Consider the following 25,378-nt stretch of genomic DNA (forward strand, 5'->3'; position numbering starts at 1 on the left):
CTCTAAGATTCAGTTTCCCCTCCTGTAAAATGTGAATAATTATCGTACTACCTCCCTCAGGTGGAAAATGCCAGGGAAGTGCATCGTAAGCTGTAAAGTCTTTCCAGAAATGTGAGCCATTACGAGTAAAACTCCTTGAATATATATGAGTGCTTATGTACTGGCTCACTTCATCCTCTCTCAAGTCTCAGCGGAGTAGGTAGGCAAGAGAGGTAATTACGAATGTCCTCATTTGACAGGGGGAAAAATAAAGCCCAGGAAGGGAAAAGCCTCACCCGCACTTCCCCGCAGCAAGTCCATGGCTTGGCCAAAACTCATAGCTAGATCTCCTTGCTTTGAGGCCCCACGTCCGAGGCAACTAAGTGGCCCAATGGATAAAGAGCAGGACTTGGAACCAGGAAAACTTGAATTTAAATCCTGCCTCAACCACTCTGGCTATGTCCCTGGGCAAGTTGATTTTTTTCTCTGTACCTCAGTTTCCTTGTTTGTAAAGTAGGGATAATAATAGTACATGTCTTATAGGGTTATTGTGAGGATCAAATGTATTATATAAAATACTGCAAATGTTAGCTATTTAAATGCTAGATATTGTTAAGTTGTCATTATTAGTAGTATTGATCAGGCATTAAGAACTAGAAGGAGTTTTTGTTGTTGGTCAGTTTGTTTTCAATTGTGTCCAACTCTTGGTGGCCTCATCTTGGGTTTTCTGGGAAAAGATACTGGAGAGGTTTGCCATTTCCTTCTCCAGCTCATTTTACAGAAGAAGAAACTGAGGCAGTATTGAGTGACTTGTCCAGAGGCATAGAGCTAGTGTCTAAGACCAGATTTGAACTCAGGAAGATGTGTCTTCATGATTCTAAGTCCAGCACTCTATCCACTGCAGCCATCTAGTTGCCCAGAAGGGACCACAGAGACCATCTAATCTAACACCCTCACTTTATCAATGGAGAACTGAGGCTGAGGGAAGTCAAATGACATTGCCAAGGTCACACAGGTAGGGAGGCTTCTTTTTCACTCTGTCCCAGGGTGCTTCATGACCTTCCTATCCCTACTACTTCTTCATCTCTCAAAACCAGAATTTGATCACAGAATTCTACCAGCAACCCTACCCAGAGACCACTTAGTCCAATCCTTTCATTTTAAATAATCAAGATACTCAAAAGGATCATCTATTAGCTCATCAGTTACAATGTACTCTCCAATGATAGGAACCCCAAATCCTGCTCTTCCATAATTTCACCCCAGAGGTCCACCTGATGTGCAGGCAGCCATCTTCAGACATCTCAAAGATACCTCTCTGGATTTCCAACTATCATCCCTCAGCCTTACCACATGAACAATGCATCCCTTCCTTTCCTACAATTCCCCAATGACATCTTGTGACCCCATTCTGCTAAGTCTCTCATTGGTTATATGCCATAGCCCTCTGCCACCCTCCAAATGTTTCTTTAATGGCCTCCATGTGATACTCATCTTTAATGCTTTGTGGACCAGTAAGCCCTTATCTCTCAGCCATACAGCAACACAGTATTGCTCATTTTACAGAAGAAGAAACTGAGCTCTAGGACAATGGAAGAAAATTGTCTAAACTTACTCAGTAGCAGAGGCAGGATTCCAGACTACTGGGCAAGAGCTCTGTCTGGAACATCACAGGGCATCCTGGTGTCCGACCATGGCAGGCTGTAGCAATAACATTGGAGTGAGAAAAAGAGATGTCACAAAATGAGAGTTTCTCTGACTGGCAGGGACCACAGGGCTCTTCTGGTCCATCCCCAAGTCTGAGTAGAATATACAAAATCTCAAACCTGAGATTACCCAACTTTTGCTTTAAGTCCTCTATGAAACAGTGAACCCCCTCACCTCTAGAGACAGTTTATTTTACTTTGGGATACTCATTCCATTTTTCTTTAGGCAGAGCCTAAATCTAGCTCTGTAATTTCCACTCACCTTCCCTAGTTCTGTTCTTTGGGGCCAAAATGAGTAAAGCTAATCCCTCTTCCATATGAAAATTAGTCCAATATTTAAAGAGAGCTATTATACCCTGCTATCACCCCTTAATCTTCTCATCCCCCAGCTAAACTTCCCCAATGCCTTCACTAAGAGCTTATATGACAGTCTTCTCAGAACCCTAGGCAGGCTCCAGTACATCTAAATCCTTCCTAAAAACACAATGCTCAAAGGAAGTAGATGGCAAAATGGATAGAATGCCAAACCTCAAGTCAAGAGGTCCTGGACTAACATCTGGTCTCAGATACTTCCTAGCTGTGTGACCCTGGGCAAGTCATAATATAGGAAGAAAGGAAGGGAGGAAGGAAGGAAGGGAGGGAGGAAGGAAGGAAGAAAGGGAGGGAGGAAGGGAGGAAGGAAGGAAGAGAGGGAGGAAGGGAGAGAGGAAGGAAGGGAGGAAGGGAGGGAGGAAGGGAGGGAGAAAGGAGAGAAGGAATGAAGGAAGGAAGGAAGGAAGGAAGGGAGGGAGGAAGGGAGGAAGGAAGGAAGAGAGGGAGGGAGGGAGGGAGGAAGGAAGGGAGGGAGGAAGGGAGGGAGAAAGGAGAGAAGGAATGAAGGAAGGAAGGAAGGAAGGAAGGAAGGAAGGAAGGAAGGAAGGGAGGGAGGGAGGAAGGGAGGAAGGAAGGAAGGAAGGAAGAGAGGGAGGAAGGAAGGAAGGAAGGAAGGAAGGAAGGAAGGAAGGAAGGAAGGAAGGAAGGGAGGGAGGAAGGGAGGGAGGGAGGGAGGAAGGAAGGAGGGAAAGAAGGGAGGAAGGAAGGAAGGAAGGGAGGGAGGAAGGAAGGAAGGGAGGGAGGAAGGAAGGAAGGGAGGGAGGAAGGAAGGAAGGAAGGAAGGAAGGATGAAAGTAAGAAAAATACAATGCTCAGAACTTAATGCAGAACTATAGAAGGAATTTGACTAGAAGAGAGTAGAGTGGGATTACTATTTCCCTTACTATGGACATCATGCTTTTTGTAATAAAAATTCTGAGATTACTTTAGCATTTTTTCTGGCTCAGGCATGGTGGAAAAAAAATTTGGATTTGGGGTCAGTAGAATTGCAGATTCAAATCCTACTTCTGACATGTTTCCTGGTTACCAAATGCAGGCATTTTATTTCACTCGTATTGAAGAAGGAAAGAAGAAACCAACATTTATGAAGTGCCAACTACTTGCCAGAGGGTATTGGGTGGCACAGTGGATAGAACGCTGGACCTGGAGTGCAGAAGGTTTTTTTTTCCAGAGATACCAGTTGTGTGATCCTGGGCAAGTCATTTAACCCTCTCTGTCTCAGTTTTCTCACCTATCAAATGAGCTGTAGAAGGAAATGGCAAATCACTCCAGTTTCTTTGCCAAGAAAATCCCCAAATGGGTCAAGAAGAGTTGGACATGACGAGAAAGAACACTATCCACATTCAGAGGAAAAACTGGGGGAGTAAAAACACAGAAGAAAAACCACTGCTTGATTACATGGGTTGAGGGAAATATGATTGGGGATGTAGACTCTAAATGATCATCCTAGTGTAAACAACAACAGCATGGAAATAGATTCTGATCAAGGACACAAGTAATACCCAATGAAATTGCACATCAGCTGCAGGAAAGTGGGGGGGGGGGGGAGGGAGAGAATATGATTCTTGTAACCAAGGAATAATCTTCTAAATTGACTAAATAAAATTTAAAAAAAAGAAGATTTGGACATGACTGAAAATGGCTGAACAGCAACACTATATGCCATGCACTTTGTTGAGCTCCTTACAAATAGTATCTCATTTGCTCTTTAATGTCAAATATCATACAACCTAGGACATGTTCCTGGGGTCACTGCACTAGAGACTTCCCTCCAAATTGACATCCACCCACCAACAGCCATTTGGTTTCACCAAATGCCTCTGGTTACAGGCATTCAATTATTTTGAAGTGACCTAAAGTTAGCATCATCTAGCCCTCATCTCTCCATTTTCCATAAGAAAAGCATAAGAATCTTTGTTAAATGCCTTGCTGAAATCTAGGCAAGCTCTCTTACAGTATTCCCACTATCTACCAAGCTTTTAAACCTTTCAATGAGGACATGTCCTCTTAAAGCCATTTGGGCTCTTTTTGTTGTTCAGTCATATCTGACTCTTTCTTAACCCCATGGACCATACTGTCTGTGGGATCTTCTTGGCAAAGATACTGGAGTAGTTTGCCATTTCTTTCTTCAATGAATTAAGGCAAAGAAGTTAAATGACTTGCCCAAGTTCATACAGCTAGTAAGTGTTTGAGTGCAAATTTGAACTCAGGTCTTCCTGACTCCAGACCCAGTGCTCTATCCACTGAGCTACCTCATTGCCACCAAGGCAAACAGAAATTAAACGACTTGTCCAAGGTCATACTGCTAATAAGTGTCTGAGTGCAAATTTGAACTCAGGTCTTCCTGACTCCAGACCCAGCACTCTAGCCACTGCATCACCTAGCTGTCTTATGCCCAAAGATGCAGTACAAAGAGGAGGGATGAAGAGATAAATGGAAACCAATGTTCTCACACAAAAGTTCCCAGTCTTCATTCCTTTTTTATGTACTTTATTTTATGTACAACATATTTCTGGTCCACAATAGGCTAAAATTCTCAGGCTGGGAATGCAATGGGAATCAAACAGAAAAAAAGGAATACATAAATAAGATGGAGGCTTTCGTTCAACAGAGATATAGATATCAAATTTTAGTATTTTCAACAATGTTCCATTTTATCCCCTAGATCAAAGTCAGCCCCAGGCAGCAAAAAATTAATCCAAGCTAATTTAGATGACTGTATAGCACCTGCAGAGATAGGGAAGCAATTTAGGTCTTCGCAGACTGATCACCCTCTGGTGGTCAGTAGGGATAATGCATTTTCCATCCTCAGGTGGCAGAGTGATGGAAGAGCCTAGGTGGTTGGTTCAAGCAGACCGCCACCTAGTGGAAAAGTCATATATTGCATTCCTTTGCTGGATAATTAATAAAGTGACATGCCATCTTTCTGTAGGCTTAAGCAAAGCAGCAAATAAATCACCAAGCAAAAGATTTCAACTTGAACCCAGGGTCATACTCACAAATTCTCCCTCAAAATTTTGGAATACGCCACCCTATAGTTTAAATATTCCACTCCCTTATTTTTTTATTTTTTTAACAAATGGAATATTTGCCCTTTCCAGTCCTCTAAGACTTCATTCATCACAATCTAAATGATTACTGTCATCAGTTCAGCAATTATATCCAACAATTGTTCCAATGTCTTGGGATCTAGTTCTTCTGGTCCTGGTATACTGAACCATATCCCTTTCTAATGGCTCCCTATTGCCTCTAGGATCAAGTACAAACCCCTCTCCTTAGTATTTATACATACTCTTTACACAAATTCTTTACAATTTGGCTCCTTCTGACAGTTCCAGGTTTATGCCACATTATTTCCCATCAGATACTCATCAGGTCATTCAAACTGCATTCTTGCTGTTCTTCATGCACTCCATTTTATCTCCCATCCCCATGCCCTTGCTCAAGGCTTAGACTGCATCTCCTCCTCCCCTCCTCTTAAAACCCCTGATTTCCTTAAAAACTCTAGTGCCACCTACCAAGGCTTTTCTTGGTCCCTCCAACGAATAATGCACCCCCTCCCAAATGTATTTGCATTTATCTTGTATTTTGTATATACTTCTATGTGTACATGTGGTTTTTCCCAATAAAAACTAAGGTGCTTGAGAGGTGGTTTCTTTTGTATATGTGGCTACTGCCTCTCAGGGCTTCCTACCAAGCCTGATACAAAAAAAAAAATGTGTGTTGATTGACTGAATAAGACATGGGTATTTTCTCCCTTACCATATCTTCTCCTATCTCAGATTTCAACTACAGATTAACCTTTTAATTCCATTCTTACTAGTCCAATGATCATTCTCCTTGGCAGAGAAAACAAAAGAAGAGCTGACATTAGATTGTAAATTCCTTGAGGGCAGGGACAGCCTTTTGCTACTTTTTTTATCCTATGATTATCATAGTGCATCTTATATAATGGGTACCTAATAAATACCTACTGATTTACTGAGTAATTATGCCTTCTCATTGTCATCCCTTATAATTGTCCATCTATGACAAAGATTAGCTCTATATTTCTATCTCTTCTTTGATCTTAAAAAATATGAATCTTAAAACTGCTCAGACTCTACCTTGGAACATTTGGTTAAGGCTATTCCCCATTTAAACAATGGAGGTATTTGATCAGGAATGTATTGGGAACTTTAACATCACTCCACCCATACTTAGACAGTGCCTTAGGGGAAGATAAAGTTGTAAACTCCTTACTGAACAATGAAGGTACATAACTCATACTTATAGTGAGGCCAAAACCTTAAGCTAGGTCTATTTTTAGATCTAATACAAAAGGGTGCTAAGTACCTATAAAGGTTAAATTAATCACTAAAAGGTCAAGCAACTTACAAAGGGCAAGCTTAACAAGAGGTGTGAAGTTTTAGTCTATTCAGGGAAGGTGATTAACAAAAGAAGATGTGAATTAAGAATGGTCAGTCCTGTGGAAAATGTCTACTGTGATTGGTAGATGTGAAAATTTAGGGGAGGTGACATAAGAGAAATTTCTCTTTAAAAGGAGCTGGCTCTCTCAACTTAGAGCTTGTCGTATTTCAGACTAGTTGAAGTAGCTGGGCCTCTGAACTTAGTTGGAGTTTTGCTTGGGACAAAGTCTTGTGGTGAGTGGATAAAAGACTTACTTAGTCTTCTCTCTTAAAGAGAAAGGCCTAGGCCATCCTACTATTTCCTCTTACTCAGTCTCTCTCCCTTCCCTTAATTCCTTCATTCGTATTAATTAAAATCTCCATAAAACCCAGCTGACTTGGGTATTTCATATTTGGGAATTTTTCCCATGGTGACCACTTATTTTTTATATACAATCAAGACACTAAAATTATTTTTACAGTTTTGTCAATTCACAGTCTTGAACCCACATTTCGCAGTCACAAAAATCCTTTTCAGTAAAACCCAAAAGAATTGCATGACACCTACGGGGGGAGGGGGGTCAAGGAGAGGGGAAGGAAAGGACAGAAATCATGTAACAATGGAAAAAATTTTCTAAATCAATTAATTAAACAAAATTTTCAATACAAAAAGAAAGAAAAAAATTTTAAGTCCTTTTCATTGGCCTTAGTCTCTATTGACGATCTCAGATCATTTGGGGAAATAACACATCCAAAAGAGTTCTTAAGGGAACAAATTGCTTTTTATGTCTGTCCTCTACTGTCAGGCCTTGCTTCCATCTTCTAGTCATGAATTCTTTTTTTTTTTAATCCTTATTTTCCATCTTAGAATCAATACTGTGTATGGGTTCTAAGGCAGAAAAGTGATAAGGGCTAAGCAATGGGGGTCAAGTGACTTGCCCAGGGTCTCCCAGATAGGAAATGTCTAAGGCCAAATTTGAACCAAAGACCTTCCATCTCTGGGCTTGACACTATCCACTGAACAACCTGGCTGCCCCCTAAACATGACTTAATAAAAACGATTTTGGTTTGTTGACAAATTCACTGCACATCTATACTTGTATTTTTCTATATCTCATTTTTTCTGCCCACATCAGAATTATTTCTGTTTGTTACTTGGGAAAACTTCCTCTATGAATTTTTAGGTCAGAGAATCTAAACCCTCTGAAAACCACTCTTCCCCACATTTCAGGCAGATGTCTAACTTTCCCTTGTCTCAGAAACTAAGATGGGGCAATTCCTTTGCTACGATGTTCCTGTCATTTCTATGTCAGCAAACAGTTCATAGGATCATAGGATGGCAAGGCCATATATTAAAGCTGGAAGGAGTATTGGAGATGATCTGGTCCAATGATGAGGAAACTGAGGCTTACTGATAGGAAATTATTTGGATGAGGTCACACAGAAAGCAAGGGACCGAGCTGGGGTTCTTCTATGTTGGTGAGAAGCAGACCCAAAATAGCATCCCCTTGCCCATTGTTTCTTCTACCGTTTGTAGGAGGAACTCATCATTGAAGTAAGCAAAAAACGTATCAGGTGTTCTCATTTTGGCAAAGAGAGAAAGAGTGCTTCAGCAAACGTCAAGATGATTGAAGCCCCTATCACCACTGGAATAGCTGACATTTATAGGCCTTCCTGGTGGTCAGTGGTTGGGATCAGGTGCTTTCACAGCTTCAACCCTGGTTCAATTCTCGGTCAGAGAAATGTTTAAGTTGGCACTGTACATAGGCTGTTAGACTCAATCAGAAAGACATGAATTTGAATTCTGCCTCAGGCACTGAACTGTGTTACTATCACAATAATAATTATTAATGCTGATATAGCACTATGTATGAATCACAGCTCTAAGTGTTTTATAATTATGGTGTCTATTGATCCTCACAATAACCCTGGGAGGTAAATGCTATTATCATCCCCATTTTCTAGATGAGCAAACGGAGGCAAACAGAGATGAAGCAATTTAACACAGTTAATAACACAGTTATTAAGTATCTGAGGTTGGATTTGGACTCAGGTCTTCCTGACTCCACATCCACACTCTCCACTTCACCATTTAGCTATCTCTGTATCATCCTGGGCAAGTTGATTCCATTCTCTCCCCTCAGTTTCCTCATCTGTAATATGGGAGTAATTGGTTTTTAGGATACACTTTTTTACTTTCTTTTATTTTTTCAGTTGCATATAGAAACAATTTTTACAATAGATTTCTGACATTTTATGATAAATATTCTCTCCTCCCTCCCTTCCCCTCTATCCTGGCAGCAAATTATCTGTTATCTGTGATACCAGTACTTTCATACAATGCATGTTTCCATGTAATATGGGAATAACAATAGCATCTACCTCACAGAGTTGTGCTGATGGTCAATTGAGACAACATAAGTCAAGTGCTTTACAAATATCAAAGGGCAAAAAAAGACTAGCCATTATTACAAAATACTTTAGGGATTGCAGAGCATTTGATGTATTTGATCTTCCCAACAACCTTAGGAAATAGGTACTAACAACACCAAAATAACAATAACAACAGCTGGCATTTATATAATACTTAAAGGTTTGCAAAGCATTTTGCATATATTATCTCCTTTGATCTTCACAACCACCCTGGAATGTAGGTGCTATTGTTATGTCCTTTTTACAGATGAAGAGACTCAGGCCAATGGGGTAAAGTGACTTGTCCAGGGGCATACCATCAGGAAGTGTTTGAGGTAAAATTTGAACTTGTGTCTTTCAGAGAACATAAGTGATATGTCCATGGTCATATATGACTTATAAATGTTGTAGCCAGTGTTGGAATATATTCTTCTCCTCCCACAGGTACTCTTTTTACTATTCAACATTTCTCTGATGTCAGATTCATGATCTAATTCTCTAATAATTCATCTATTTCTTCCTTCTGTCCAGGTGGTCTACTCAATGGTATATTCCTAAGAAATTTTCATTTCTGTTTCTCCTTCCATTGGTCTTCACCTGAACATTCTACCATCCAGTTAATACATTTTTTCACACGAGATTCTTTCTTTAACATACAATGGCATTTTTTTCTCCCTTTTAACTTCTTTTCCTTTCCAAGGAGAGGATTCCTTCAGTCATATTTCAGTCATGAGTCAACAAACCTATTAGGTTTGATTTGCTTCCTTGCCTCAGGATTGTCAGTTAATCTCATTATTACCCATACCTTGTATGAAGCAATGAGATTTGATGTTGGCTTGTCTGATTTTTTTTTCTTTATATGAATTCCTGGGTATCTCTATCAATTTCTTTCCTCTTAAGCTACAGCTACTACTCTCTGTGGTATCAGGCTTGGCAGAGATTTTCTGTGGGCAATTTTCTTACACCTGCACCATTTCTAAACCATCCTGAGAAGATTCTCAAGATTTCAGGCAAATAGATTTTTTTTTAAACCAACCCTCATTAGGTACACTCCATCCTTGGCCAAAAGCCTCTTATTTCTTTTAAACTGCGGTCAAGAAATCCAAATCCTATTCTCGGATACCATCTTTGGAACCAGCTGTTCACTTCCCAAATGTGATTTACACTTCAGAAATGCTTATTTTCAATCACTCACGGTGATGAAAACACCACTAGAACTCAACAGTGTTCACTTCTTAGCCAAGAGTCCATAATGCCCAGCAATTCTTTTCTTAAGGTTCTTTCCAGCAATATCATTTATTCATATGTGGGTCACCAGAGGTTGATGGTGGTAGGTTGACAGATTTGGCCAGTCCTAGAGAGCTCTCTTTCATGATCTAGAAATATGCCCCCAGAAGAGAGTAGATGTCTATTCTTAATGTTACTTCAGCAAATAGATGCCTAATTAGGGAACCATGGAATGGGAAGGATTCAAGATCTGAATTCAAGAATTACACTATTAGAACAATGCCAACACTAGGTGGCACAGCAGATGGAATACTGGACCTGGAGTCAGAAAGACTCATTTTCCTGAATACAAATCCAGCCTCAGATAGTTACTGGCTATGTGACCTTGGTCAAGTCACTTAATCCTATTTGTATCAGTTTCCTCATCTGTAGAATGAGCTGGTGTAGGAAATGGCAATCCACTCCAGGATCTTTGCTAAGAAAACCTCAAATGGGGTTGCAAACAGTTGGATATTACTGACACAACTGAAGGAAAACAAACTCTCTTGAGATTTACATTGTCCAAAAATAATAGTAGTTAACATTTCAATAGTACTTACTATGTGCTAAATGACTTTCCATTATTGTCTCATCTGATCCTCACAACAACCCTGAGAGGTAGGATGTAATTATTATACAGTTTTACAGCTGAAAAAACTGAGGCAAACAGAGATATAGTGACTTACCCAGGGACACACAGATAGTAAGCATCTGAGGCCATATTTAAATTCAGGTCTTCCTGACTCTAAGCCCAGTGCTCTATCTACTGCACCATTGAGCTGTCCCAACATTGACTCTCTCTGCCTTCATTTACTTCCACATCTATCTTTTCCCTGTCTTGTTTCTGATATGATATAATATAGTATAGTATAATATAATACAGCAATATATTATATCACATTATATATTATACATACAAGGAACCTGAGGTTGGTATAAATTAAAAAACCTGTCCAAATGTTACACAGCTAGTAAATATATGAGGCTGGATTTGAACTCAGGTCTTCTTGAATCTAGGTTATCTACTATACCAACCTAGCTGCCTCTGCTGCCATAAAACGGAACCATAAAATGGCAAAGATGAAAAAGACCTTCAGAAGTCATCTGGTCTAATTTCCTTATTTTAAGGAAAGGAAACTAAGACCTCACCACCACCTCAAGCTCTGAGGAAAAGAGACTTCTCCAAGGTCATAGAGGCTTTCATAGCAAAGCTGAGATGCAAATCTTCCCACATCAGGGTTCTGTCTACTCCTCCATCCTGGCCTCTTAGGATAGAACAGTCTTATATCCATTGGCTATCTATAACGTAGCAGTCTTAAACTCTCTCTCTAAATCCTTTCAAAATGCTGGATGGAGCCTTTTCTAGCCAGTAAAGAGGCATGTCCCTTTTACAAATAGTTGTCAAGCATTTCTTAAACACTATGTGCCAGCCACTATGCTAAGTGCTAAGGAGGCACAGAAAGTCAAAAGCATAGTCCTTGTCTTCAGAGAGCTTCCATTCTAATGTGGGAGACGACATGAAGCCAAGAAACCAAAGAAAGCCAAGAAACTTGGGGAGGTGGAAGTCAGGCATGGGGGATAGACAGTGAAAAGTCCTGTATCTGTAGATTTTGTTGTTGTTCAGACTTTTTTTTTTAAACTCTTACCTTCCATCTTAGAATTAGCACTGTGTATTGGTTCCAAGGCAAAAAAAAAAAAGCATAAGGGCTAAACAATTGGGATAAGTGAGTTGCCCAAGGTCACATGGCTATGAAGTGTCTAAGGTCAAATTTTAACTAGGACCTCCCATTTTTATGCCTGGCTCTCTATCCACTGAACCACCTAGCTGCTGGCCTCCATCTTTTCAAACTCTTCGTGATCCTATTTGGAATTTTCTTGGCAAAGATATTTAAGTAGTTTACTATTTTGTTCTCCAATTCATTTTACAGATGAGGAAACCAAGGCAGAAGGGTTAATGACTTGGCCAGGGTCACACAGCTACAAAATATCTAAGGCTGGATTTGATCAGCTCCCTGACTCCAGACCCAGGACTCTAGCTGCTGTGCCACCTAGCTTTCCACTCTGGAGATAGAGGATTCTGTTTAAGAAACAGCAAGGATCCAGTTTACGTAGAGGGATGTAAGGTGTAAAAAGATTGGAGAGGTAGAAAGGGGCCAAGTTATAGAAGACTTTAAAAGCCAAAGAGAAGTTTATATGTGATCTTGAAGGCAACACAGAGTTACCAAAGTTCATCGAATAGAGGAGTGACATGATCAGACTCACGCCTCTAGGAAAATCAATTTGATAGCTGAGTTGGAGGATGGACCCAAATGGAAGAGACTTTCAGAAGGAAGTCAACCAGAAAGCTAGCTATTTTAATGGCCAAGAGTCTGGATCAGGATGGTAGTAGTGCTGGAGGAGAGAAGAGGGCAGAAAGAGGAAATGTTAGAAAGGTAGAAACTGTAGGACTTGGCAATAGATTGGTTTGAGGGATAAAATAGAAAAAAGAGTCAAAGATGGCCCCTGGATTTCCATCCTGGGTGCCTGAGAGCATATCGGCCCCCTCCACAGTAATAGGGAGGAGTTAGGAAGAAGGGAGGGTTTGGGGAAAATAAATCAATGAAATATAGGTTTGAACAAATTGAGTTTAATATGTCTACTAGACCTCCAGTTCAAAATGATCAACAGGAAATTAAGGTGAAAGGTTGGGAATAGACAACTATATCTGAGAATTAACTGTCCAGAAATGATAGTTGAATCCAAGGGGGTTGAGGGAAAAGATAAGAGGGCCCTTAACCAGGTTAGTGAGTATGACCTGAATGAAGATCCAGCAAAGAAGTCTAATAAAGAGGGGCAGCTTGGTGGTCTGATGGTTGAGAGCCAGAACAGGAGTCAGGAGGACCCGTGTTCAAATCTGACTTCAGACACTTCCTAGCTGTGTGACCCTGGGCAAGTCACTTAACCCCGATTGCCTAGCCCTTTCCACCCTTTTGCCTTGGAACCAATACTTGTAAGTAAGATTTTTTTTTCTTTTTAAGAGAAAACTGAACAACAACAACAAAATCTTCAGACTACATGTCTCTTCACAGTCTATTCCCCATGCCTCTTCCATCTCCTGACAAGCTGATCTTGTATTGATCCTAAGAAAGAAGATGAGGGTTTAGAAAAAGAGACTGAGAAGGAGCAGTCAGAGAGTTAGGAAGAGAATCAAGAGAGAGAGGTGCCATGAAAACCTAGAAAGAAGAGAATATTAACAACAGAGTAAGGGTAACAGTGTCAAAGGCTGTAAAGAGGTCAAGAAGGATGAAGATTGAGAAACAATCATTAGATGTGACAATTAAGAGATCCCTGATGACTTTGGAGAGAGCAGTTTGATTTTAGAGGTCTTTCTCTTTGGAGAGGGCATCACTGAGCTAGTGATGAGATCAGAAGCCAGATTGCACAGGGTCCCGGAGAGAGTAAGAGAAAGGAAAGAAGTTATTGACTGTAGATTGTAGACACGTGAGACCCACGATACTTGAGACAAGTTCTATTCCCTGCTTGGGTTTCTGTTTCCTCATTCCTAGGAATCAATGGGTGGTCGAAGGACATGTCAAGTGCAGCCTCAGTTGAAACCTTGATCCCGAGTCGCCCAAGCCGCAACTCTAGTTCAGAGAGATGTCTTTGAAAGTGAGCCCGATTGCCCAGTCAAAGGCAACGTTCACTGTTCAGCCTCTGTTGCCTTTTAAGATAACTAACAGGGTCCCAAACTTCAGCAAGGACTCCCTGGGAGGGAGAAGACACAAGGTTTCTTTTGATCCTAAGTGCTACTGTTCTCAGCAAGAGTTCCTGAATGAATCTCACCTTTCTCTAACCTCTTGGCATTTGGATGGGAATCTGATACACTGTTCACAAGACTGGAGGTTTATAACTAGACGGGACCACAGGGGGTCATCTAGTGCAATGGTCTTCATTTGACAGATGAAGAATGTGAGGGCCAGGCACTTTAGGGGAATCATCTGAAGTCACTCAGCATTCTACTCTCAATAATTTGCTAATGTTTCTGATTATACATATGGAACAAACTTGGTCTCTTTTGGATCTGTATTTAAGAAATAAACAATAGGGGGCAGTTAGGTGCTTCAGTGGATTGAGAGCCAAGATGGGAGATTCTGGGTTCAAATCTAGCATTAGACATTTCCTAGCTGTGTGATCCTGGGCAAGACATTTAGCTGCCATTGTCTAGCCCTTACCTCTCTTCTGTCTTAGAAACAGTACAGATTATTCATTCTGAGATGGAAGGTAAAATTTTAAAATAAAAAAAGAAATATGTAATAACCAACTGCTCCCTAATGTTTCTCTTCCACCTCAGACCTTGGACTGTGTGACTCTGGACAAGTCATTTAACCCCTATTGCCTAATCTTTAACACTTTTCTTCCTTGGAACCAATACCAGTATTGATTCTAAGATGAAATTTAAGGGTTTAAAATTAAAAAAAAAAAAGAAATATGCAACAACCAACTGCTCTCTAATGTTTCTCTTACTCTGCAGACCTTGGGCTGTGTGACCCTGGACAAGTCATTTAATTCCCATTGTCTAACCCTTACCTCTTCTCTGTCTTAGAACCATTATAGACTATTGATTCTAAGATGGAAGGTAAGAGTTTAAAATGAAAAAAAGCAATATACAATAACTAACTTCTCCCTAATGTTCCTCTTCCTCCTCCTACCTTGGGCTTCCTGAAGGTTCCTCACTTTCATTTCTTAATTTTCCTGACTTCCCCCAAGCCTTAGTTCAAATCCTGCTTTCCACAGAAGGCCTTTCTGGGTCCTCCCACCACCAGCAGCAGCTGCTGGTCCTTCCCCTCAGAGACTTCCTGCCTTCTCTTTTGTATAAATCTTGTATTTTCCTAACTGTTTACATGTTGTCTCCCCCAATGGAATGTAAGTTCCTGGAGGATAGGGATCAGGTATTTGCCTTTCTTAGGACCCTTGGAACGTAGCACAGTGCCTGGCACATGGGAGCAACTTAATAAATGCTTCTGATTGATTAATTGATTCAATTCAATTAAAAAAAAACCATAGTGCCTATGAGATACAAAAGCACACTGTTAGGTACTAGGAATCTGGATCAACAAAAATAGGGTCTGTCCTCAGGAAACTTGCATTTTACTCCAGAGGAATAACCGGAATCCAAGTCACCAAATAGAGTATGTTTGTTATATACAATATACAAAGAATAATACAAAGTATTTTCAGTAGCTAAAGAGTGCTAAAAACTGAGAGGATGAAGAAAGCCATATAAGTTGTTTCTTGAGTGCCCTTCCCTCCAGGAAGAAATAGAATGAGGACCCAGGGTGGGGTGAGGGAACTCAAAACAGTGCTTGGAGATCTTTGGGCAAAGTCGCTCTGGGGGCTGGCATCAAAAGCTGGGTCTTATCCACTGTTTAGTCATCTTGTTAACTAGTCACTATTTAATTAAACGCCAATCACTAGCTCCTCTCCAGGGGAATCTGTGATTACTTCTGTGTCGAAATTGCAGGGCGAGATAGACTATAATTGGTTTCTAGAACTCAGTGTAGGCAATCCCCACCCTGATTACCCTCTGCCAGCTCCAGGGCTTCCCAAGAACACTTTCTCTATAACCACCAGAGCCCAGAGTGCCCTTCCCCATCCCTGCCCTGCACCCTCTCTCTCCAGTTCTTCTCAGTCACTTGTTACAGGGTCCATAGCATCACTTCTTGCCAGAAGGTTCTTCCTGGTGTCTAACTCCAATCTACAACCCAAGACATATTTAGACTTCAGCAGAAGCAAAAGAGCTCTTTGTAACAAAAGAGGCTTTCAGGTTTTTTTCTTCCTTCCCCCGCCTCTGTCTCTCTCTTTTCTTTTCTTCTCTCTCACTCCCTTCCCTTCTCTTCTATCCTTCCTCCCTCTTTTCCTTCCTTTCTTTCTCCCTTCCTCCTTCACTTCTTTTTTCTTTCTCTTCCTTCTTTTTGCCCTTTCCTTTTCTCTTTTCCTTTCCCTTCCTTCCTTTCTGACCATGTCACTCCCTTGCTAAAAAACCTTTCATGGCTCCCTATTATTTCTAGGATAAAATGCAAATTCCCCAACTTATCAGTGTAATGCCCTTCACAACCCAGCCCCAGTCTATCTTTCCAAGTTGATTGCATATTACTTCCCTTTATGTCCTTCATATATATTTTTAAACCCTTACCTTCCATCTGGGGATCAATACTAAGTATCAGTTCCAAGGCAGAAGATCAATAAGGGCTAGGCAATTGGGGGGTAAGTGACTTGCCCAAGGTCACATAGCTAGGAAGTGTCTAAAGTCATATTTGAACCCAAGACCTCCTGTCTCTAGGCCTGGCTCTCAATCTAGTAAGTTACCTAACTGCCCCTATACCCTTCATATTCTAAAACTTAATGAACCAATTGGTGATAACTACTCCTGTGCCTTTGCCTAAGCTGTGCCCTCTACCTGGCATGTCCTCCCTTATCACCTCCATCTCTTGGAACCCAGAGGTTCCTTTCAAGAGTCAGTTTATATAATCAAGTCCTAAGGAAAGCCTTTTCTGATCCCCCTCATTTTTAGTAGACTTCTTCCTCAAACTGTTATGTGTAAAGTTCTCCCTATATGCTATATCCCCCTAGAAGTATGTAAGCTCTTAGAGGGAAGGGACTGTTTTCATTTTGTGTCAATATCCCCAGTGCTTAGCAATCTGGTACAGTGCCAAGAGCCCTGGGCAGGGATCTAGGAGCCAATGGGATAGGGATGTGAGACGGTGGATTCACGATGTGAGTAGGTATAGACTAGGTAAAACAAGGCGTGAGGTATCTCAGTAGAAAAAGTGTTGAACCTGAAGTCAGGAAGACCCAAGTTCAAAACCTCAGACACTTACTAGTTATGTGACCTTGGGCAAGTCATTTATCTTCTTCTTGCCTCAGTTTCTTTATTTATAAAATGGGGATAATAACAGCACCTAGCTTTCAGGGTTGTTGTGAGGATTATAGGGAAAAAAAACCATTGTAAAGTACTTAGCATAAGGCACAGCACATTAGTAAAAGCTACATAAATGTTAGTTGTTAGTATTATCATATTCTAATCAATCCAACCCTCTCATTTTACAGAGGAGAGCAAAGGCCAGGATCACCTGGCAGATCTGTAGTAGAGAAGGCACTAAAACTCAGAAAAGGTGGTATGCTAAATGTTTAACAACCAGATCTTTAAACAAAGAGAATGAGAGACACTATAAGTTTAATATGCATCATTAACATTCTTAAGTCTAGACAGGAAAAAAAATTAACTGAGACCAGATTCGTAATGTTTGCTGAATTCCAAAGGGTCAAAGCTCATCCTAAAACTTTAATGATCATCCCAGCAGGTAGGAGCTGGCCGCAGATTGCCCCTGAGTCCAGGGCTCCTGGCTGCCAGGTCCGGGCTCTTTCCACTCCACCACATCTCCCTCCCTACCAGTTCTTTCCAGCTGTGATGTTTCCATATTCCATCTCCTCAGGCTCTTCTCAGAAGAGAATTCTCCTGTCTGGTCCCTGGGAAGGCAAAACTGCAAAGAGGTACACTGGGAGTCAGGAGATTCCAAAGTGTTAGGGAAAACCTCCAGAGGATTAAAGCTTCCAAAAATGGAACGGGGCTGCCGTGAGGGTGAGAGGGAGAGGCTCAGCCCTTCCCCACTCCCCACCCCACCTGAGGTCTTCATGGAAGCTGGATGGCCACGAACTGTCCTTATTATAGAGAGATTCTTGGGCAGGCACGATTGGATTCATGAATGACCTCCGAGGTCCCTTCCTACATTACATTTCTGTGATTCTGAGCCCTGGGTTTGAATCATGACTTAGTTTAGCTCTATGATGATGGGCAAGACCCTTAACCCCGTAGAGCCTCAGTTTCCCCCTTTTAAGAATAGAGGATCTAATACCTTCATTACTTACAGAATCATTGTAAGGAGAGTGCTTTGAAATGCCGTAAAGCACTGAAGGAAGATGAGTTGTTTTATTATTGTTAGCATTATTATTCTGAGTCCCACTCAAAAGAGCTTCCCAAACCCAGCATTCTGTGCTCCGTCTTCCAGCACTAGCTCTAATTCTAAGCCCTCACTTTACCTGACTCTTCCCCACAAGGCCCAGGGCCCAAGCTCCAACCCTGGGCAGCCCTGGGCAGCCCTGGGCCTTCTCCCCACCCACAAGGGCCACCAATGCTATCTCCAGCCCAGCCGCAGGCCCAGCCACAAAAGGCGCTCTGTCATGCTGGAACAAGCCCTCTGAATAGCTGGCCCCTCGCTGGAGCCTGCAGAACAGTGCGGTCTGTGTTGTGGCTGAATGGGCCCGGCTGGGGGAGGGAGGAGGGGGAAGGGAGGCTCTGCAGAGAATCAATACCCTGCCAGGCCCAGAGGCTGGAGAAGGGAGGAAGATGCAGGCAGGAGGGAAGGAGGGAGGGAAGCACCCAGGAGGGAAGGCAGGTCCATAGAGCCAGTGCCTAGGCTGGACTCCCTCATGGACACGCACTCCATCCTGTGAATAGACATAGAAAACAATGCTCCCAACTACAAAAGTCTTAAGAACATTAGGAAAATAAATAAAAGATGCTGGGGCTTGGAAAGCCCTCGGAAAGCAGTGAATACAAGCTCATCATTCTAGTTTTGATACCTGAGGCTCAGAGAAATTAAGGGGCTTGCTCAGGGTCATGGGACAAGTCACTGGCAGAGCTACTTCTTGGGGATCTGGGGTTCTCTCCATTACACCCCAATACTATCCATCAGGGAGGAGCTGAACCTCCCAGCCTCAGGAGGCCCTCAAGGCTTTGTGGGATTTGATAGCGTCCACCCAGTCCCAGAGCTCAAGATCTGCCCTCCATGAACAACAGATCAGAACCCTGGCAGATCAGGTACCTGTGGCCCTCTTGGCGTCTCTCCCCTCCCCTTCTGGAGAAGGCCATCAGTCAACTCACAGGTACCAGTTCTAATTATTCATAAGCACACAGAAAGTGATTAATAAATGCTTTTTCATTCATTCATCAGTGCATTTATTCATCGGACATATTCTGTGCCCTGTGAGACCCCACTGCTGAGGGAAAACAGGGAATCCAAGGAAAGATTGCCTAGTGCTACTGGCTTGTGGTGAGACTTTGGGCAAGTCATTTCCTTGATGCAAATATAGAAAGAGAGAGAGAGAGAGAGAGAGAGAGAGAGAGAGAGAGAGAGAGAGAGAGAGAGAGAGAGAGAGAGAGAGAGAGAGAGAGAGAGAGAGAGATGAGCAGAGAAAGAAAAAGAATGAGACAGAGATACAGACACAGAAAGATGTAGATATGATGCAAATAATATATGCATGATATAAATAGGAGATAATAGAAAAAAATTATTCATTCTCAGAGTCAGAGTATCTATGAAGGCCATTTTTAACCTCTCTCAAGTTTCCTTATTTGTAAACTGAAGGCATTCGATTATAGGATCTATGAGGTCTCCCCCAAATACATATTCTATGATAATAAATAATAGCTAGTGTTTATACACAGCTTTAAGTTTGCAAAGCACTTCATATATATCAACTCTTTTCTTCACAACAACATTGTCAGATGGATGCAATTTTTATGCCCATTTTACAGTTGAGGAATCTGAGGCAGAGTCAGTGACCTTGCCCGAGGTGACACAGCTAGGAGGTACAGAGGCTGGATTAGAGCTCAGACCTTCCTGACTCCAGGTCCAGTGCTCTATCCACTGTGTCCCCTACATCTATCTAAACAGGAATCCTTGCAACAGCATCCTGGACAAGTGGTCATCTTGTCTCCGCCTGAAGATGTCCTGTGATGGGGATCTCAGTGTCATAAATCCTGACAGCTTATTCCACTCTTGGACTAGATGATTTCTAAAGTCCTCTCCAGTGCTGAAGAGCTGTGACTGCAGGCCTTTAAATCATTTCTTCAAAATTATCTTGTGTCCCTACTCATGGTGGAGGAGGGGGGCACGGAGGGCATTGATCAAGAAAGAGACAAGCGGCCTGCCCCTTGCAGCAGGAGGGACAGAGGTAAAGGCAAGGAAAGACCATTGAGTTGGGAAATGATGGAAGGGTGCCAGAAATCTTCTGCCCTTTCTGTATGGGAGAAATGACCCCCTGCTCTATCCTAAGGGCCTTTGGGGACAGATGGCATTTATTTCTACATCATTCTGCATCCCCCCACCCCCCAATTCGTATAGAGGTTATCAGTATCTCCATCTGGCTCTGTCTTTGTCTCTCTGCGTGTGTCTCTCTGTCTCTCTCACTGTCTCTAGTTCTCTCTCTCTCTCTCTCTCTCTCTCTCTCTCTCTCTCTCTCTCTCTCTCTCTCTCTCTGTCTCTTTGTGTCTCTCTCTGTTCCTCTCTCTGTTTTTCTGTTCCTCTCTCTCTCTCTCTCTCTCTCTCTCTCTCTCTCTCTCTCTCTCTCTCTGTTCCTCTCTCTCTCTGTCTCTGTCTCTGTCTCTGTCTCTGTCTCTGTCTCTCTCTCTGTTTCTCTGTTCCTCTCTCTGTTTCTCTATTCCTCTCTCTGTTTCTCTCTCTCTCTCTCTCTCTCTCTCTCTCTCTCTCTCTCTCTCTCTCTCTCTCTCTCTCTCTCTCTCTCTCTCTCTCTCTTTCTCTCTCTCTCTCTCTCTCTCCCTTCCTTCAGTCTTCCAGGGGGATATAGTGTGTTTTAACCCCCAAAATGTTTTTTTTTCTGACCATTTCTCATTCCTTTCTGACAGGCCCTGGGGAGAAGAGGGGTAGAGATGGATCTGTCATCAGGGAGATAGAATAAGTTACCATTTGGAGAGGGAGGTGCTAGATCATTGGTGGAACAGGCACACTTAGCTCAATTCTCTTGCTTCCCCACCCCTACCCCAGACTGGAGGTGGCATGGGACAAGGCACTGATATCTTCATCAACTAGGAGACTCTTCCATCTCCTGAGGGTTCCCTTCTGGAAGCAAGGCAAGATCTGGGTGAGACAATGGTTGAAAATAGCTCCTTGAAGACCTTTAGGCAGCAGCTGGATGACCACTAGAGGCTCGTGGTTTGGGTAGAAGTTGGCAATATGGAATTATGTATTGAGAACAGGAAGGTTTGGTTTCAAATCTGGCACATACTAGTTCTGTAACCCTAGGCAAGTCACTTAATCCTTCTATGCCCTCTTTTCCTCATCAATAAAAAGAGGATATTCCTTCTAGTTCTTCTTGATCTCATGAACCTTTGGAGGTCCCTTCCAGCTGAAATTCATAAAAAGAGAGGGCTCCAGGGGCAGCCAGGTGGCTCAGTAGATTGAGAGGTAGGCCAAGAAACAAGAGTTTGTAGGTTCAAATCTGGCCTTGGTCACTTGCTACCTGTGAGACCCTGGGCAAGTCACTTAACACCCATTTTCTAGCCCTTACCTCTCTTCTGCCTTGGAACCAGTACACAGTATTGATTCTAAAATAGAAGGTAAAAGAAAGAAAGGAAGGAAGGAAGGAAGGAAGGAAGGAAGAAGAAAGAAAGAAAGAAAGAAAGAAAGAAAGAAAGAAAGAAAGAAAGAAAGAAAGAAAGAAAGACACCAAAGGAAAGAGAAAAGAAGGAAGGAAGGAGAGAAAAAGAGGGAGGGGAGAGAGAGAGAGAGAGAGAGAGAGAGAGAGAGAGAGAGAGAGAGAGAGAGAGAGAGAGAGAGAGAGAGAGGACGGAAGGGTCTCAAAGGTTGTATGTATGTTGATGGGAAATGAGTTTGTAGTGTTGTCTGGACAGAGCAGATGAGGCTGAGTAGTTACAGCTGCTTACTATCTTCCAGTTTAGGGAAAATATGTTTGGAAGATGACCTGAAGCTGATCTTCTCTGCGCCCTTTTGAGGGCCATCTAATCTACCTATATCTTACATGTAATCTAGTTATTTCCATGTTAGCTCCCCATTAGAATATGATCTTTCCCAGGGCAGGGACTGTTTTTGTTTTTCTTTGAAACCTCTGCCCTTGGCCCAGGGTTTGGCACAAAGAAAGGGCTTAAACTGTTGACTGATTGTCTTATACCTTCATCGTAAAGGGTGGGAGAGGGCAGTGGGGCAGAAATGGGCAGATGATCCCACCAATCAGCTGAAGTTCCTTCCAAGTCTAAGATTCTAGGACTGTATACTAAAACCCTAGATTTTTAAGATTCTAAAACCCTCATATTCTGTCTTGCAAGTCTAAGATTCTGCTGATCTCATCAGGAAAATGAAGGAGGATGAGTTTATTCCTTACCTAGAGTAAACTATAAGCTCTCTTTGGAAGGATCCATGAAGCGCTTTTCTGCTCCCAGGCAATGAAACAGACATAGTGTCCCCTCCTGTTAGAAAATGAGTTTATGCTTCAAGGATACTTTGGTCGGCTCGAATCTTTTCTATATCCCCAGCTTCTCTGACTGACTCCACAGGCCTTTCTAGTTTGTCTGATGGGCCCTGATCTAAGGTCTGACAGTGCCTGGTCTGAGCAGAGTTACAGGACACACACAGGGCAGGAAAGGTGCCAAGCCACAGAGGAAAACCAAAGACATTCCAACCTGACCCTCTCGTAAAGATATCTGTGCATCATGGTGGGGTGGGGAGAGAGACTGCTGGAACAAGACAAGAGCCTTAGACAGGTCTATGACAAAATCTGGCAGTAAGTGGAGCAGACAGAACACCCCTGAACAGTGGAATGCTCTCTGGAGTCCAAGGACCTGGGTTCTCTTCCCACCGCCGATGGCACTGCCTTTGTGACCTTGGACAAATTATTGGATCTCCCTTAGAGGCAGCTGAGGGTGCAATGGATAGAGCACTGAGGAAGGAGTTTCAAAAACCTGTTTTCAAATCCAGCCTCACCCTTACTATCTTTGGGACCCTGAGCAAGTGACTTAACTGCTGCCTGCTTCAGTTTCCTCAGTTGTATAATAGAGTCCGTAACACCTCCTAGGGTTGTTGCAAGGAATAAATAGGATCATATCTGTAAAGGGCAGGGAATGGCATTCAATAGATCCTTGATTCCTTTCTCCCTGGACCTTAGTTTCTTCATCTGTTAATTATGTGGCCTCTGCATCCCTACCAGCTCTAGAGATAGCATCTTGCCATTAGGGACTGTGGGAGGGCAGGGAACGTGCCTTTTGCTCAGCCTGGAGGATCCCCAAAGTCAGGAGCTATCTCCCCCCCCACCTCATCTAAGGGAGGGATCCCTGAGAGCTGGGGCTACATTACAAGCGCAGCCAGGGGCTCCCTGAGGTCAGGAGCTCTGCAGCATCTCCTTCCTCCACATTGTCACCTGGGGGCCCAGCCCAGGGTCAGATCCAGACAGAATGAAGACGTGGAGAGCCCAGCTGCAGTTGGCTCTGACCTCTCCCACCATCAGCCAGTGAATCTGCCCTTTATCCAGGAGGCTTTCCAGAAGAGTTGGCAGTGACTCACTCCCTTGGCTGCTGAACTGTGATCTGTCTGGCTCAGAGTCTCTGCATCAACAGCAGCAAACACCCCCACATCCCCCTACGCTGAGCTGTGGCCACCACACCCCCGGGCTGCCGACCACCCCTGCATCTCAGCCCCCAAAGTCGGCAGCCTGGGAAGACTGGCTGCTAGGCGTCTTAGCCATGCCCCCCAGCCCCCACCCCCACCCCCCATCCATCAGTGGGAGAACAGAAATGCTCTGCCCCTGAAAAGGGAAGGAGGGAGAGAATGGACCAGGAGAGAGAGAAGCAGAATGCCAGGGTTGGAGGGGACCTTCTCTGATACCACCGAGTCCAAGGCCAATTTGAGAGAGGAAGACAATATGGAAAAATGGTTTATGTGATTCTACAGTATAAAAACTACATCAGATTGCTTTCTGTTTCAGTGGAAGGAGGAGAATTTGGGTCTCAAATTTTTAAAAATGGATGTTAAAAATTGTTTTTATGTGTAACTGGGGGGGATTAAAATATTTTCAAATGAGAAGATGACAATGAGGGTCAGAGAGGACCCAAATTACATGGGGTCATGGTACAAATTAGTGGCAGTACCAGGACAACAACTATGACTATTAATGAAAATAAGAATCTAAAGACTAAGTAAAGATCTAAAGACTAGATCAGTGACTTAATTGATAAAAACGGAACTCCCAGATGAGGAAATTCCCTCCATCCATGCAGGATGATACTTTTGCTAAAACCTGTAATCTTGGAGAGTTTCTTAGAGCAGTTATGTCAAACTCAAATAGAAACTGGGAGCCACTAACAATGCATAAAGGCAGAAACATGTCACAGTGAATAGAATGTCAGATCTGAAGGCAAGAAGATACAAGTTCAAATCCAGACTCAGAGACTTATTAGCTATGTGACCCTGGGCAAGTCACTTAACCCTGTTTGCCTCAGTTTTCCTCATCTGTAAAATGAACTGGAGAAGGAAATGGAAAACCACTCCAGTATCTCTGGCAAGAAAACCCCAAATGGGGTCACAAAGAGTTGGACATGCCTGAAAATGACTAAACAGCAACAACAATAATACATTAGGATCCTGGCAGGCAGCATATTTAATTCGTTTTAAAATAGGGCCTTATCTATGTTTTGTTAGATTTGTATTTATATTGTTAAATATTTCCCAGTTACATTTTAACCTGGTTCAACCATACTAGGGAATGTTTAGTAAGAGTTGCCCACTCAGCATGTTTACCACTTCTGGCCAAGAACCCTGAGGGCTTCTGTAGTCTATATGTGTCAAGAGCTGGACTGGAACCCAGCTCTTCCTTGTTCTGAAATCTATTCACTATCCATTATGTCACACTGCTTCCTTATCACTGGTGATAATAACCGACGACAAGAATAACAGTCAAAACTGTTGTCTATAATCACGTGGGCATATCATTGATCCATAAAAAATGTTTTTTTTCATTGATATTATCTCAAAATCTCCAACCTACATGGGAAGAAAAACCCTCAAAGTATTGCAACTTAGTAGAAGAAATTAAAACTATATGGGGAAAAATAACAGGTCGACCTCATCCCCATTGTCCTGGAGATGCTTTACTTGAGAGTGCAGGTTATGAACTTATAATCTTATACTCTTACACAATTATTCAAAGCAGCCATTTTATCTACTTGCATATTAGACCACAGGATGGAAAATAAATATTTTTTAAAAACCAGGGGCAGCTAGGTAGCCCAGTAGATAGAATACCAGGCTTAAAGTTGGGGATTCAAATCTGGTCTCAGACCCTTCCTAGCTGTGTGACCCTGGGCAAGTCACTTAACCAATTGCCTAGCTTTGACTGCTCTTTTGTACTAGAATTAATACTAAGAAAGACGAAAAGAATTATAAATATATGTGTATATATATGTTATAT

The 25,378-nt window shown here is 42.4% G+C and overlaps 1 protein-coding gene across 7 annotated transcripts in view; it reads right to left on the bottom strand.

Moving 5' to 3' along the window:
- The window catches only part of ADGRB1 (adhesion G protein-coupled receptor B1), a 290,949-nt gene that overhangs the window by 248,724 nt on the left and 16,847 nt on the right, over positions 1-25,378 (bottom strand). For 4 of the 7 annotated variants that reach the window (XM_056820734.1, XM_056820738.1, XM_056820737.1 and 1 more), the window contains exon 2: positions 1,595-1,680. The exons of the other annotated variants lie outside the window; for them this stretch is intronic. The gene's annotated coding sequence lies outside the window, so the exon portion shown is untranslated. The remainder of the gene's footprint in view (positions 1-1,594; positions 1,681-25,378) is intronic. 7 annotated transcript variants of the gene reach the window in all.

Source organism: Monodelphis domestica, chromosome 3 (genome assembly GCF_027887165.1).
Source record: "Monodelphis domestica isolate mMonDom1 chromosome 3, mMonDom1.pri, whole genome shotgun sequence".
In the NCBI taxonomy this organism is placed as follows: Eukaryota; Metazoa; Chordata; class Mammalia; order Didelphimorphia; family Didelphidae; genus Monodelphis; species Monodelphis domestica.